This window comes from Leuciscus leuciscus (genome assembly GCF_965113295.1).
Source record: "Leuciscus leuciscus genome assembly, chromosome: 23".
In the NCBI taxonomy this organism is placed as follows: domain Eukaryota; kingdom Metazoa; phylum Chordata; class Actinopteri; order Cypriniformes; family Leuciscidae; genus Leuciscus; species Leuciscus leuciscus.
In genome coordinates, this window is record NC_138747.1 from 29,144,669 (window position 1) to 29,159,755 (window position 15,087).

At 37.4% G+C, this 15,087-nt stretch overlaps 1 long non-coding RNA gene across 1 annotated transcript in view; it reads right to left on the reverse strand.

Annotated features, from left to right (window-relative positions):
* Nucleotides 1-3,116: 3,116 nt before the first annotated feature.
* The window catches only part of LOC309488375, a 34,247-nt gene continuing 22,276 nt past the window's right edge, over nt 3,117-15,087 (reverse strand). The window contains exon 3 of the long non-coding RNA XR_014202097.1: nt 3,117-3,262. This is a non-coding gene — a long non-coding RNA (uncharacterized lncRNA). The remainder of the gene's footprint in view (nt 3,263-15,087) is intronic.

Sequence of the window (15,087 nt, forward strand, 5' to 3'; positions counted from 1 at the left end):
CATGCGCTCTGCTTTTCTGCATTGTCTTTTCATATTTTGCACTGCTGTTGAGTTTCTCCAAGGTGCTTTTTGTCTGCCACTCTTCTTCCTGACTTTCACAGGAGCAATATCATCAATTGCACTTTTAACTTTTGAGTTAAAAGAATCAAGGAGAAAATCAACAGAGTCAGCAGATATGCTTGGTGTTAAGGAAATAGCCTTCATAAATAGTACACTAGTGTTCTCATTTAAGCATCTCTTCTTGACAGACACAGATCTAGCTTCAGTGGCAGGAGAGATCAATATATCAAAGAAAATACAGAAATGATCAGACAGTGCTACATCCTTAATAACAATCGATGAAATGTTTAGACCCTTACTGATAAGTAAATCTAGAGTGTGTCCATGATTGTGTGTGGGTCCATGTACATGCTGAGTCAGATCAAAAGTTTTTAAAACAGTTTTGATTTCTTTTGCCATATTGTTTTCTGCATTATCTATGTGAATGTTAAAATCTCCAGCAATGGCAAAACAGTCAAGCTCTGAGGTAATTGTTGATAACAGTTCTGTAAATTCCTCAGCAAAGGCTGGAGAATATTTTCAGAAATGTACAGAGGTGAATTAAGTTGCCATGTAGGTTTACTTATTCTTACCAGGATGGACAAGGCAACCAATGCACCAACACCTCTTTATGTCCCTGTGAATTAGGTAAAAATAAAGAGCCAATTACAAAACAAATCATCATTACATTTCAATCATTATATATCATTACTACATTTTTAAAGCATTTAACATAGTGAAAACAAAAACCTTTATTTGTCCACTATAACAGAAACTGTGGTTCAAAAACAAACAAACAAACAAAAGACTGTCTTCATGTACCGGTAATGTACTTAACATTGAGTGAGAGTAATTTGAACATGATCTTCAGGCTGCCAGGTGTGTGGCCATGTCCTCTTACTGGGAAAAAAGTAAAAACAACAATCAATAAATGAGAAATGTACAGAGGTGAATTAAGTTGCCATGTAGGTTTACTTATTCTTACCAGGATGGACAAGGCAACCAATGCACCAACACCTCTTTATGTCCCTGTGAATTAGGTAAAAATAAAGAGCCAAATACAAAACAAATCATCATTACATTTCAATCATTACATATCATTACTACATTTTTAAAGCATTTAACGTAACACATCAAAAACTTTTAACAAAGCACCACGGAAAGCCTCCATCCTCATGTGTCATTACTGTGGTCCAGCAACACCCCCAGCACAGAGACAGAGACAGGGGAAGCTGCAGGTCGAGGGATGTACGGAACGAAAGGTGGCGTGCTGAAAGGTGAATGCTACTACAACAGAAACTAACCCCTAACCTTAACAGACAGCTTTCACCACCACTTAAAGAGACCTTTCTCCACAAGCAAAGCTCCAGCATACCCGCACTACAGCAGGTTTTGTCATCAAAGCATGAAATCTGAAATTAAGGATTCTTATCATCTTAACCAAAACTGACCCATAAATGCCACTCAGACTGAAGAGCAACTTCAACAACTACCGTTAACATATTCAGAAGCAAAGGAAATATACACCTGAACTCTACATGTTATATAGTTAGATTATATGTTATATTCACTGTAGTAATGTACAGAATATTTTATATTAAAATATGAATTTACAATTCTTCACCTTATTAATCATTGTTTGTGTATTGGTGTGTGATCTTCTAACCGTATGCTCTTTTGCACTGCCTGTACTCATACTGTAATCAGTAAGCAAATATGAATTCCATTCCAGATGTTTATTTTTTTGCAATAAAGTACCCTACACATTAGCATACACTGAATGTGGAGTTCTTAACATTACAACAGAGCTAAATATTTGTTTATGCTTTGTTAAATGGACTATGTTATTGCAGTAGGTTTCCTTTAGAAAAAAGTTGTATTACTGGTTTTGGGTTTAGTTAAATCTAGAACGGTTATAACATGAAAACTTCACCGGTTTTATGGAACACACAACATTAACAGATTGAAATACAGATTAATGCCAACCTTTCTCAGACGCGTCTTGGGTACAAATTCCACTGGAAATACGTCCAGAGACGCATGGAATGGACATTCTTGTAAAATTTGGTTAGAAATGAATTAATTACTTAACTTGAACAGAGAATGTAGTAAAGACCACCTTTGTCGAGTCCAAGACGAGTCCAAGACCAGGACTAGTCGAGTCCAAGTCAAGTCCGAGTCCAAAGAGGTTCGAGTCCGAATCAAGACCGAGTCCAGGACAGGAAAAAAAAGTCTTTGCATGACATTATCAAGACAATCATTTTGGGTTATTATTTGTTGATCTAAAAGCAAAAACAGTGTCACAACACCCAGGATTTTTAAGTATAGACATTCCCCTTGATATCATATAATCTTCTAATCTAAAGAAAACAGAATGATGACATATGGTGATACCTCATAATAGCAGTGTTAGAACTGATATACAAACACCAACCCACTACTGTTACCACTGCTAGGTACTAGTACTGAGCATTTGAGCAACTAAATTACAATATAGCTTCACTGCAGATGTACACAGTAGTGTAGAAAAGAAGTGACCAGCTGAAAAAAATATTGTATAGTATTATATTGTTATTTGGACGTGGGTTAATAGGAAAGACATTGTATTTTCAGAAAACATTAAAGTTTGGTTAAACAACAATGAACACAGTGTAATTTAACATATGTTCTTTTTATTTGAGGACAAACTGCAGAATTTTAAAATAAATTCATCAGGTGTTTAAGAAATTCATAAGAATCATTTTTCACAGTATACTTAACATTACAAGCATTTGTACAACGGTGTATTCTTCAAAAGCTTTTTTTAACATGAACTATAACAGGAAAAACAAATCTGAGTAAATTATCAACTTTTAGAGTGTAGCATTCTGTCTGCAGGAGAGGTAAGAACAACTATTCAGTGTAATCAATACAATGCAATTAATATCAACTTTCTGACAGTGTGTGTACGAGTATACAAATATGTACGAATATCGTACGAATTTGACAACTTGTTAAATCTTGTGAATTATTAAGACTTTCAGACTATGTTTGTACTGATTGGGCTATGGGTTTTGTGAAAAAAGGTTTAAGAAACAACAAATGCTTGATAAAATGTTTGATTTAGGGTTCGAACCAACACATGTATATACCATTGCGAATATTTGCCTTTGCAGCTGTCCGTCTCCTCCGTTTACTTGTCCTCAAACAATAATAGTCCGAAAGGTCCTTTTGGTCTTTTCAGCTGAAAAAAGAGAAAATAAAATATCATTATGTTGTTTTACATCATTCCTGTGGTAAAAGCATGGTAAGCGTTGTGGTTAATGTGCATTTACAATAAGTATCACATTAAAACTACCAATAGTGTGGTAAAAGCATGGTAAGTTTTGTGATTACTGTCTTTTTACTACACTTACCACAGTAAAACTAATGTTAATGTGGTAAAAGCATGGTAAATGTTGTTTGTACTGTGCTTCTACTACAAATACAACTTTGGAACTAATTGTACTACTTTTAATCTGATATGAATATGATTAACTGATTTAAGGTCTTTAGGCCTATATAGCACGTCACGTGACAGCTAGGCAGTGTTTAATCACCCTGTTTTGAATTAGAAAGCAATAAAACGCAAAGCCTCCGTGGAGATGACAGATATAATGCCGTCACTGAACGTGAGCTAATCTGCATTACGGATGCATAGGCATTAGAGCGCTGTAGCATTATGTGTAGGCTATGGCATGTCTGAGTCTGTCCATGATTTATCCATAGGACATATCCATTTATTAACAGGACTTAGGGTGGTGGGGGCCCCTGGGCTTGAGTCACTTTCGGGCCCTACCTTCTATACATTACTTTAAATAGAACAAAATTATACATACAAAAGCTATGTATTAGAGCTACACAATTCTGGATAAACTGAGAATAAAAATAGAGATCACGATTCTGAACAAACAACTAAACAAAATAACATAATTTATGTTAATTGCTGAAGTCTATTAAAAATATAAATATAAAAAAAAACAAAAAAACTTGTGTTTGAATGAATGATTCAATTCCTCAATCAAATACACTTGTTTCATAGTCATAGATGAATCAGCATTTTTGAACGAATCTCCTGAATGAACGATTCAATGACAAATGTTTTTTTAAAAGTCATTTGTCGCCATCTAGTGGCGTAACAATATAATCGATCCAATCGTTATTTGAAGTGCAAAGCTACTTTCAAAAGGTGACTGGTACCGTAGACAGTGTTACATGTCAAAAAAACGTAATAATTTATTTATATGACCACTGATTGAAGCTTGAAAAAGTTTTTTCCAATAAATAAATAATGATTCAAAAAGTTCATTGCGTTTATTGCAATGCACAAATGTCTTGGTCAGAATGAGAATAAAACACTTACTTACCTGGAAAACATATGTTTTGATTGTGGCATTTCTTTGAGATTCTTTGAGATTTAGAATCCAGTATTCCTATAGGCTAATTATTGTTTCTTTTATGAATTTAATAAAGAACTCTGTCTCGTATTCTGTCCAAACGATTCATGTAGGCTACTTTTGTGTCCATTCGTTTTTCCTTTTTTAACCCATAATTGAAAAACGAAAAATGAACGGTTGTTGTCTTTTTAAAACGCAAAGTTGAACACCAAATTTTTTTTTTGAACTGGCTACACCAACTGCTGCGCAAAAAGTAAATATCGAAGAATTTTCTGATTTTTGTTTATGACTTTTTGCCCCTTTATTAAACATTTAAAATATTCACAAATTAATATGGAAAACATGTCGATTTGACTGGTTTTTAAGGCCAAATTAGAACCTAGAATTGATGTTTTTCCCGCAGTGCTGAATGAGAAGAGCCATTAATATTATTACTATTGTTTTGGCTAAAATCACATCTCCATCTCCGCTACATAGGCTATATTTTGTTTCAGTTCTCGCGCTCCAGTTTACGGAGATCATGAAAGTGCGTCTGATTGTTTAATTTTATTTTACAAAAGCACAACGTTTTCTTGTTATTGTGAGTTTACACAAATAAAAGTAGTTGAGAATAATGTATTATTATTTTCTGTATGACCAGAAATGATAGAGTATTTTAAGTTGTTTCCACTGATAGGAAAATGCAAGTGTTCGCGCTCGCGCCTCCGTGTCATGGAGTGCGCGCTCCACACTCAGCTTGGTTCCTTTTTTGCATAAAAGCGTCTTCTAAATATAGCCTATTAAATGTTATAATAAAATAATAAAATAATTATTATTTGCGTAGCTATACATGGACCTCAAACACACCGCGTCTTCTAGTCAGGTGACTGTGTCAGGTGACAGGTTTCCATTGCAGTTTTGCGAAATATTCCTTTTTCGAATTGGCTGAAAAACCACCTCATGCAAGCGTAAAAACTTTTTTGCGATAAACGGGAGTTTTTGCGAAATTGACGTGTTTCCATTGTGCGTATTTTCAATTCGCAATTTCAATTTGCGCAATTTGAAGGGTAATGGAAACGCGGCTACTGTCTAATGCAGACAGGTTTTTTCAACGGTTCGGCAGTAAACGAGGCACTACGTAACTGCCAATAACCAATCAGCAAACCTCAAGATGACTGACATTTAATTTAGCTAATTAAATTAAATTTTTCACGTAAATGGGCGGGGCCCCCTATTGGGCGGGGCCCATGGGCTTGAGCCCAGTCAAGCCCAATGGTAAGTCCGGCCTTGTCCATAGGGATTTATCGCAGTGGTGTACAGTCTACGTGATACGCAGGTATACGCCATATACCTACTAGAAAAGGCCAAGGATTTCCGTATACCCACTTAAAAAAGCGTGAGGATACGTAACAACTTCGTTTTGTGTCAGAACTTTCACACTTTCATTCATAAATTCACCCCGTCTGTGTTTGCGAATTCGCAAGAATATGAAATGGCAGCCCCATCTAGTCTTTTCCCCGGTACGGGTTGTGTCGAGACATTCGTTAATCTGGTGGTTTGATGAGAAAAAGATTAAATGTAGTAGCAATAAATGCGTTAAGAATCCGCACAACGGAGGACTCTTATTCTGCTGTGCAGAACTGATGACGGAACAGTTTGATCTTCGGCTGACAAATCAGAGGAAATGGGCGTTTAATTCCCGCCCACGTGTAGAAATCAAATATTCAAGCTGTTTATTCATTTTTCTAACTGAGAACGAAAAACGAAAAATCCAGCTGAATCTCTTGTTTTTCGTTTTTTGGAAAAAATGAAAAAACGAAAAAGGAACCGTTTTCAAATGTTTCTACTTTCAGTATTAATTCAAAAAACGACTGAACGAATGATACACGGGTCTTTTGATCATTTCATTTCCTGTTTGGAATGGAATAACGAGAAATGAAAACCAGCTCGTTTATTCGTTTTTTAGTTTAGTTTAAAAAACGAAAAATTAGATTTTGGCTAGATTTTTCATTTTTTGTTTATGGTTTACATCTCGGTTTATGGGTTCAATATTTCATTTGCACACGTGGGCGGCGCTGAAACGCCCCTTTCATCTGATTGGTCAAACCGCTCCGCCTTCAGTAAGCTGTGAGCTTTTCTTTCTGTCAGGCAGAATAAGAGTCAGTAGGCTACGAGTGCGGCACTGACAAATGCCCTTTAATTAAATAATGTCTGAAACCACCATTCACTGTTAACTACACACAATATTTGATTTAGAAATATGTTGCTGGTCACGTAATTCGTGCTGCTGCGACTTGCAAGTGTAGTGGGATTGCCCCTTTAAGAATAGTCTGCGTGGCCCTTTTAAAAATCGCGCACGGATTGCATTAAGTGGGTGGGTACGTCAGGTAATCACGTAGCTATATAGATACAGGTGAGAGTTAGTTTCCTCATGACATTGTACTGATGTGACCTGTTTGTGATCTTGTATCTCCTTCATTCCTCGGGAAAGATTAGTCGGGTGCGTCCTGGCATTGTTAGTGAGCATGTGTGAGTGAGTATCTTACACGTGAAAGAAGTTGCCAGCTGCTGCTTTGCTGCGGCTTAAATAGCGTTTCCAGTTTGGGACGCGGGATGATTCATTGAATGCTCGCGATTGCATTGAACGTGTTCTATTGCCTGTACAACGCTCACGTTGGATGCGCTGTAAACCCGTGGTCTGTGATTCTGGCGCCACCTGGTGTTCGCTCACTTCGCTGGCGTAATTTCATTGATTTGTGTCTATTCGTGATCTGTGTATTTTGTTTAAGTGTGCGTGCAATATAATTGAATTGAAATTGTTTTGTTTGCTTTATTGTATTTATTATTATTATTATTATTATTATTAGGTTTGTTTATGAACTAATTCATCCATTTTGTTTATTTTGTTATTTTGGGTTGGTTGTATAATTTCTTTGTCTTGCTTTACATTGATACTGCTCCATTACAGAGCTGATTAATTGTGGTTTATTTGTTCTTTTGTTCTTTTTGACTTTGGTTTATTTGGTGAGTGCTGAGTGGGTTTAAATAATAATTGTATTTTTGGTTTTGGTTGGTTTGAAGTGTTTGATTTGTATTTTGTTTTATTATTTGAGCAGTGAAAGGTTTTATGCAAGGACATAACACCGAAGAAAGAAACCAACTTATTTAGTTTATCTTTTTTTTGTGAATTGTTCTTTTGTTAGTACATTTTTCATTTTGTGTGTGTTTGGCCAGTGTATAGGTGGCCGGCCCATGTGAACCGACTAAAACGAAGCCCATTGGGCTGATTCATTCACAGTGATTAAATTGTTCTTATCATTGATGTTGAGCTCAATGTGTTTTTAGTAATTAATTGATAAATAAAATTGTAGTCTGTGGTTTTGTCTCTGCTCGTCCTTTTCATTTAGTTGAAAGCCTGTTTGGGGAGGCTTGAAAATTTGGGGTCTTGAGTACGGGCCTTATTAGTGTAAGCTGATCGAGTCATACGGTCACACAAGCAACCCCATTAATGTGAGCCACAGTATATGACAGATTATTTTAGCATGATGTATTTTCCATTGATAAATACAGTGCAAATAGTTCCGTCTCTTTGAATAAAAGTGAAGTGGAAATAAAAACCAATAATAGGATGAACTGTATCATGATAATATGTCCGTAACATTAGATGTCCATAGATGACCTACCCATAACTGTTACATTAGAATTAGGGGATAATACAGTTTGTACAGTATAAAAATCATTATGTCTATAAAGTTCCCATTAAACATGAAAACCCAACAACAACCCAATGGGAATATATCCTTGTTGTGTAAAACATCTGTTCATAATCTGTGATTACACAATTCCAATACGAATAGCACCGGGAGGCGTCTGTTATTCTCTGCAATGATCAGTCCGCATTTTTAAGCCAGCTAATTTTACAGTAGGCTCATATTCAGAATGTCCTTTTCGTTTAACGCCAACGACCGCACAAATGGACTTCCTTTGTGAAGCATTACAAACTACAATGGCCTAAACAGAACTGGAACCTTTGTAAGATATGCGCTTGTCTTCACAAAAAACTAAATGCAGGGTTTTTAAACATCTCGAAAATATTGTTTATTCTGGGCAGTATGGCAAGCCATGGCAAAAAGCAGGATAACTTGTAGGCTATAGCTTACTTGAAAGAAAAACAAATTTGCCGAGTAAAAACAGAGTTTGTGTTGTTGAATCATATATTTTTTCTAGTAGGCTACAGAGCTCATGACAAATAAAAGTTCCGGATGGACAAACATTAAATGCAAAAACCAGTGTGAATAACAATATCTTAAAATAAACTAGAGAGTGGATACACAGATATGGCCTATTTATGAATGAAATTCATGCATTTATTTGTCATTTAAACTGATGCAAACAGGGAAAGAGAGTAGAAAACACTTATTATCCGTGTTCGCGCCAGCGCGACTGCTATGCTATCTAAATTTTGGTCGGCAGGACCGAACCGAAAAGCCAATAATGGTTCAATACGAATATATAATTGTAATTGATTTCTGTGATCAAAGCTGAATTTTCAGCATCATTACTCCAGTCTTCAGTGTCACATGATCCTTCAGAAATCATTCTAATATGATATATGAATAATGGTCAAAAAGCATTCATTGTTATTCTCAATGTTGAAAACAGTTATTTACATTTTTTTAGGATTCTTTGATGAATAGAAAGATCTTTTTTTTTTTTGTAGAAAGCCTTTCTTTAAAGTGAATTTCATTTTGTTTAAATTGTATCTTCATTTTAATCAATGTTTCATCAAGTTGCCTGGATTTAATAAATTAGAAGGCAAATATAGCAGATAAGCGTTGCTTGTGAACTGAAGAACTGAAGCTCGTGAACTGAAGCTGGTCTCAACGTGCAGATTCTAAATATTTAAAATTATTGAATGGTTTTATTGTGTTTTAATGTTATATGAAATGTTACCAATAGTTATTTTCTCATTTTATGTCATTATCATGAAAAAATAAAATAAAACGAAAGATTACAATTCAGGCTGTTTATAGAACGTGCTCGGCGGGCGACTCAGAGACTCCATGCGGGCTACCAGGTGCTGCCCGCGGGCACCCACCATGTTGGAGACCACTGGTGTACAGTATAAATTTCTTGGACTATTTAAAAAAAAAAAAAAAAAAAAAAAATAAATCATCGAGCTACGATGGTAGAATACCCACCCAAATCAGCCGATCCTCCTAGCAATGAATGGGTTGGTGCCAGCCCGACCGCTCTCAACAACAATAAATAGATGCGCGGCGGCTATTTAAATGGCAAACTTGACCTGTCTTTCTCTGCGACGGTAACTGGAAATTCAAGCTGCGATTTTTCAGGTTGGATATACTCGCGCTATCAAGTATAGATGTGTTAAACACGATAAGAACACAAATTCTACGTTTATTTGTTAAAACAGTCGGTATTTCCCACAATGCTTCTGCTTTGTTCATAAAAGCTCAGGTTCATAAACTGAGTTCATAAAAGCTCAGGTGAGTAAGAATCACTCAACAAACACGGTGAGTAATGTCTTGTCCTGTTATTATCATGCGTCGCGTCTGAATGCGTTGTTGTTTTTGGAGCTCTATCGATTTGATTTATAATTCTTGATTTTTCTCGCTGCCTGCTGTGAGTGTGTTTGCTTCGGAGCTGTAAGCTCCGTCTTAGCCTCGTATTTCCTTGTTTTGAACCATCATTTACTACAATTTCTAGTTGTTTATATTACTACTAAATACAGCTTACCCAACCCTGACGCATAACACGCTAGTAATTCGCTAGCCTGTTAACGCGCCACCCTTGCGCTCAGCTATTTTTATTTATTTATTTTCTCTCGCGCCTTTGAGTTCATAAAAGCTCAGGTGAATAAGAAACACTCAACAAACACGGTGAATAATGTCTTGTCCTGTCATTATCATGCGTTGCGTCTGAATGCGTTGTTGTTTTTGGAGCTCTATCGATTTGATTTATAATTCTTGATTTTTCTCTTTAAACCCGCTTACAACGAACATTTTCTACTCTTCCTCACTGAGAAGCACTACTGCTCAAACCTCATTGTTACAACGCGGACTGTTGAGCAGACGCGTCTCAAGCCTATTAGTGATCCAACGCTGCATACTCTTAAAGGTTACGTCCGTGGATCACGGCTGAACGAGTCTTCTCCACACTCACTTATAAACAAACACTTTTTTTTCGCCTATCGTGCGTCTACTCTACACCCCTACCACTAAAAAACCTCATAGTTACAACGCGGACTGTTGAGCAGACGCGTCTCAAGCCTATTAGTGATCCAACGCTGCATACTCTTAAAGGTTACGTCCGTGGATCACGGCTGAACGCGTCTTCTCCACACTCATTTACAAACAAACTTATAATATAAATTAGTATTAATATTGATAGCATCACTGGTAGCTTCGTTGCTAACTCACTGTCCATCTGTTAAAATGGCGAATATATCAGATGTAAGTAGTCTACCGCTTGGTGCAGGTGAGGACACATTTGAGCTTCACGCACTGCAGTCTGAGCTGGAAGCTGTTGAGAAACAGATCCACAACCTTTTATTGAGACAGGCCGAGCTGAGAGACCGGTGTTTGGCTCTTGAAACATCACGCGCCGACGCACACAAATCAGTGTTTAACGTTACTAACCCGCTGACTCCGACCGCGTCTACTCCGTGCGTTCCTCAGCATCGGTCGCAATCAGCCATGGTCTCGTTCACTCCGGCTCCAACACGCCACCACGAAGCCTGGGTGGTTCCGCAGCGGAAGACGCGAGTCAGGTTTAGACCAAGACTTTCTCCGACCCTCCCGGTTTTCGAGTTATCGACACAAAACCGCTTCTCCCCTCTACGCGAAACAGAACGCGATGCTGTGATCATCGGCGATTCCATCGTTCGGCACGTACACGCTACGTTAGGTACAAGTAAGGTGCAAAGTCACTGCTTCCCTGGTGCTCGTGTTTCTGAAATCGCTGCTCGCGTTCCCGAGATCCTGAACGGTGACGAGCGCGTCGGAACTGTGGTCCTGCACGCGGGAGTGAACGACATCAGGCTGCGCCAGACGGAGATTCTGAAGAAAGACTTCAGGAATCTAATCGATACGGTACGCAGCACATCGCCTGAAACAACGATCATTGTGTCAGGACCGCTTCCCACGTACCGACTAGGGCATGAAAAATTCAGCAGATTATTTGCGCTAAATGAATGGTTAATGTCATGGTGCAATGAGCAGAAACTGCTCTTTGTAAATAATTGGAATCTGTTTTGGGAGCGTCCTAGGCTTTTCCGTGCTGATGGCTTACACCCAAGCAGATTCGGAGCGGATCTTCTGTCAGATAACATCTCCAAAATGTTAAATACCCTTTGACTAGTAACCAAAAGTCCAAATCATAGTCTCTGCTGCACCAATTCAACTGATATAAATACTAGTGTAGAACATTGCATAGAAACCGTGTCTATTCCTCGTTTAGTGAGATCAAATAATAAATCTAATGCAGGATCTAGGAAAAATCTAATTGTTATTAAAACAGAAAATGTTGCTATTAGTAAACACAAACTATTTCTAAAGCTAGGTCTTCTAAACATTAGATCACTCACACCTAAGGCAGTTATTGTAAATGAAATAGTCACAGATAATAGCTTCGATGTACTTTGCCTTACTGAAACCTGGCTTAAACCAAATGATTATTTCGGTATTAATGAGTCTACTCCTCCTGGATACTGTTATAAGCATGAGCCCCGTCTGATTGGCCGTGGCGGAGGTGTTGCAACCATTTATAAAGATATTCTAAATGTTACTCAGAAAACGGGTTATAAGTTTATTTCATTTGAAGTACTTGTACTAAATGTTACGCTCTTAGATGTTAGAAAAACATCCCTATTATCTCTAGCCTTGGCTACCGTATATAGACCGCCAGGGCCTTACGCTGATTTCCTAAAAGAGTTTGCAGATTTTCTCTCAGACCTATTAGTCAATGTCGATAAAGCATTAATTGTTGGAGATTTTAACATACACGTAGATAATCCAAATGATGCGTTAGGAGCTGCGTTTACAGATTTATTAAATTCATTTGGGGTCAAGCAAAACGTCACCGGACCAACTCATCGTCTTAATCATACACTCGATTTAATTATATCACACGGAACCGATCCAACCGATATAGATATCATTCCACAAAGTGATGAAGTCACTGATCACTACATGGTAACTTGCATATTACGTACTGCTGTAATATGTCATGCGGCGTCGCGTTATCAACCAGGCAGAACAATCCTCCCATCCACCATAGATAATTTCTCAAATTGCTTATCTAATCTGTCTCAGCTGCTGCCTGAACCCAAACAAACAGATGAACTAGAAGAACTAACTAGCACTATGAGCACCATTCTCTCTAGAACATTGGATGTGGTTGCACCTATTAAATTAAAAAAGGTCAGAGAGAAAAATAAAGCACCATGGTATAACAATACTACGCATGTTTTAAAGAGAGAAACCCGTATTTTAGAGCGTAAATGGAAACAAACTAATTTAGAGGTCTTTAGAATCGCGTGGAAAGACAGTATGTCACGTTATAAAAAGGCCCTAAAAGCTGCCAGGGCTGAGCACCTCCGCAAACTAATAGAAAACAACCAAAACAATCCAAGGTTTCTATTTAACACCGTGGCTAGACTAACAAATAAACAGACGTCACCCGAACAAAATATCCCGTTACAGTTCAGTAGTAATGATTTCATGAACTACTTCACTGAGAAAATAGAAAGCATCAGAACCACAATTATAAACGTTCAATCTTCAATCGCGCCTTATAATTCAGCTTCAATTATCACCCCGCAAGAACAATTACAGTGCTTTACAACTATAGAACAAAAAGAGTTAAATAAACTTATCACTTCATCTAAAACAACAACATGTTTATTAGATCCTATACCAACTAAACTACTGAAAGAAGTGTTATCTGTAGTGGAAGAGCCTCTCCTCAATATTATTAACTCGTCTTTATCTTTAGGTCATGTTCCAAGAACATTTAAACTGGCAGTTATAAAACCTCTCATTAAGAAACCACAATTAGATCATAATAATCTAGCAAATTATAGACCCATTTCAAATCTTCCATTTATGTCTAAAATATTAGAAAAAGTGGTGTCCGCTCAACTGGGCTCTTTCTTGCAACAAAATGATATCTATGAAAAGTTTCAGTCTGGATTCAGACCGCATCATAGCACTGAAACTGCGCTCGTTAAAATCACAAATGATTTACTTTTAGCTTCTGACCAAGGCTGTATCTCAATACTAGTTTTACTTGATCTTAGTGCTGCGTTCGATACTATAGATCACACAATACTCTTAGATCGACTACAAAATTATACTGGTGTTCAAGGACAAGCACTAAGCTGGTTCAAATCATACCTATCTGACCGCTACCATTTTGTCTATTTAAATGGAGAAAAATCGATCATAACTCCAGTAAACTATGGAGTGCCGCAGGGATCTGTATTAGGCCCCCTGTTATTTTCAATATATATGATGCCACTTGGAAATATTATAAGGAAACATGGAATTAGTTTCCATTGTTATGCTGATGACACTCAAATATATATTTCATCACGGCCGGATGAAAACGCTACATTTTCCAAATTGACAGAGTGTGTTAAAGATATAAAAGATTGGATGACGCGTAATTTTCTTTTATTAAATCCAGACAAGACAGAGGTAATACTTATCGGTTCAAAAAACCGCCCACAAAACCTCGCACAATACAACTTTAACATCATAGGATGTCCTGTTACTTTATCCTCTACAGTAAAAGACCTGGGTGTTATACTCGATTGCAACCTGTCTTTTGAAAATCATATTTCTTATGTTACAAAAACAGCCTTTTTCCACCTTAGAAACATTGCTAAGCTACGTAATATGCTATCAGTTTCTGATGCAGAAAAGTTAGTTCATGCATTCATGACCTCGAGACTGGATTACTGTAATGCTTTATTAGCTGGTTGTCCTGCATCCTCAATAAACAAGCTACAGTTAGTCCAAAATGCCGCCGCTAGAGTTCTTACGAGATCAAGAAAATATGATCATATAACACCGATTTTATCATCACTGCATTGGTTACCTATAAAGTTCCGTATTAATTACAAGGTATTGCTACTGACTTATAAAGCCCTAAACGGCTTAGCTCCAGTCTATTTAACGGATCTTCTATCGCCCTATAATCCATCGCGCTCTTTGAGATCACTAAATTCAAGGCTTTTGGTCATACCTAGGATATCCAGAACCACCAAAGGAGGGAGAGCATTTTCACATTTGGCTCCAAAACTCTGGAATAGTCTTCCTGATACTGTTCGTTGCTCAGACTCGCTCTCCCAGTTTAAAACTAGATTAAAGTCGCATCTCTTCAGCCAGGCATTCATATAATCCTACAGTTCAAACTACAATCCGGCCTCTATCCAATGCCAGAGGAGAACTGGCCCCCGACTGAGCCTGGGTTCTCCCAAGGTTTTTTTTTTCTCCATTAAGGCACCTGATGGAGTTTTAGGACACCATTAGGTCACTTGATGGAGTTTTTCGGTTCCTTGCCACTGTTGCCTTTGGCTTGCTCAGTTGGGGATATTTTGGGGATATTTAATTTAATTTTATCAATCAAT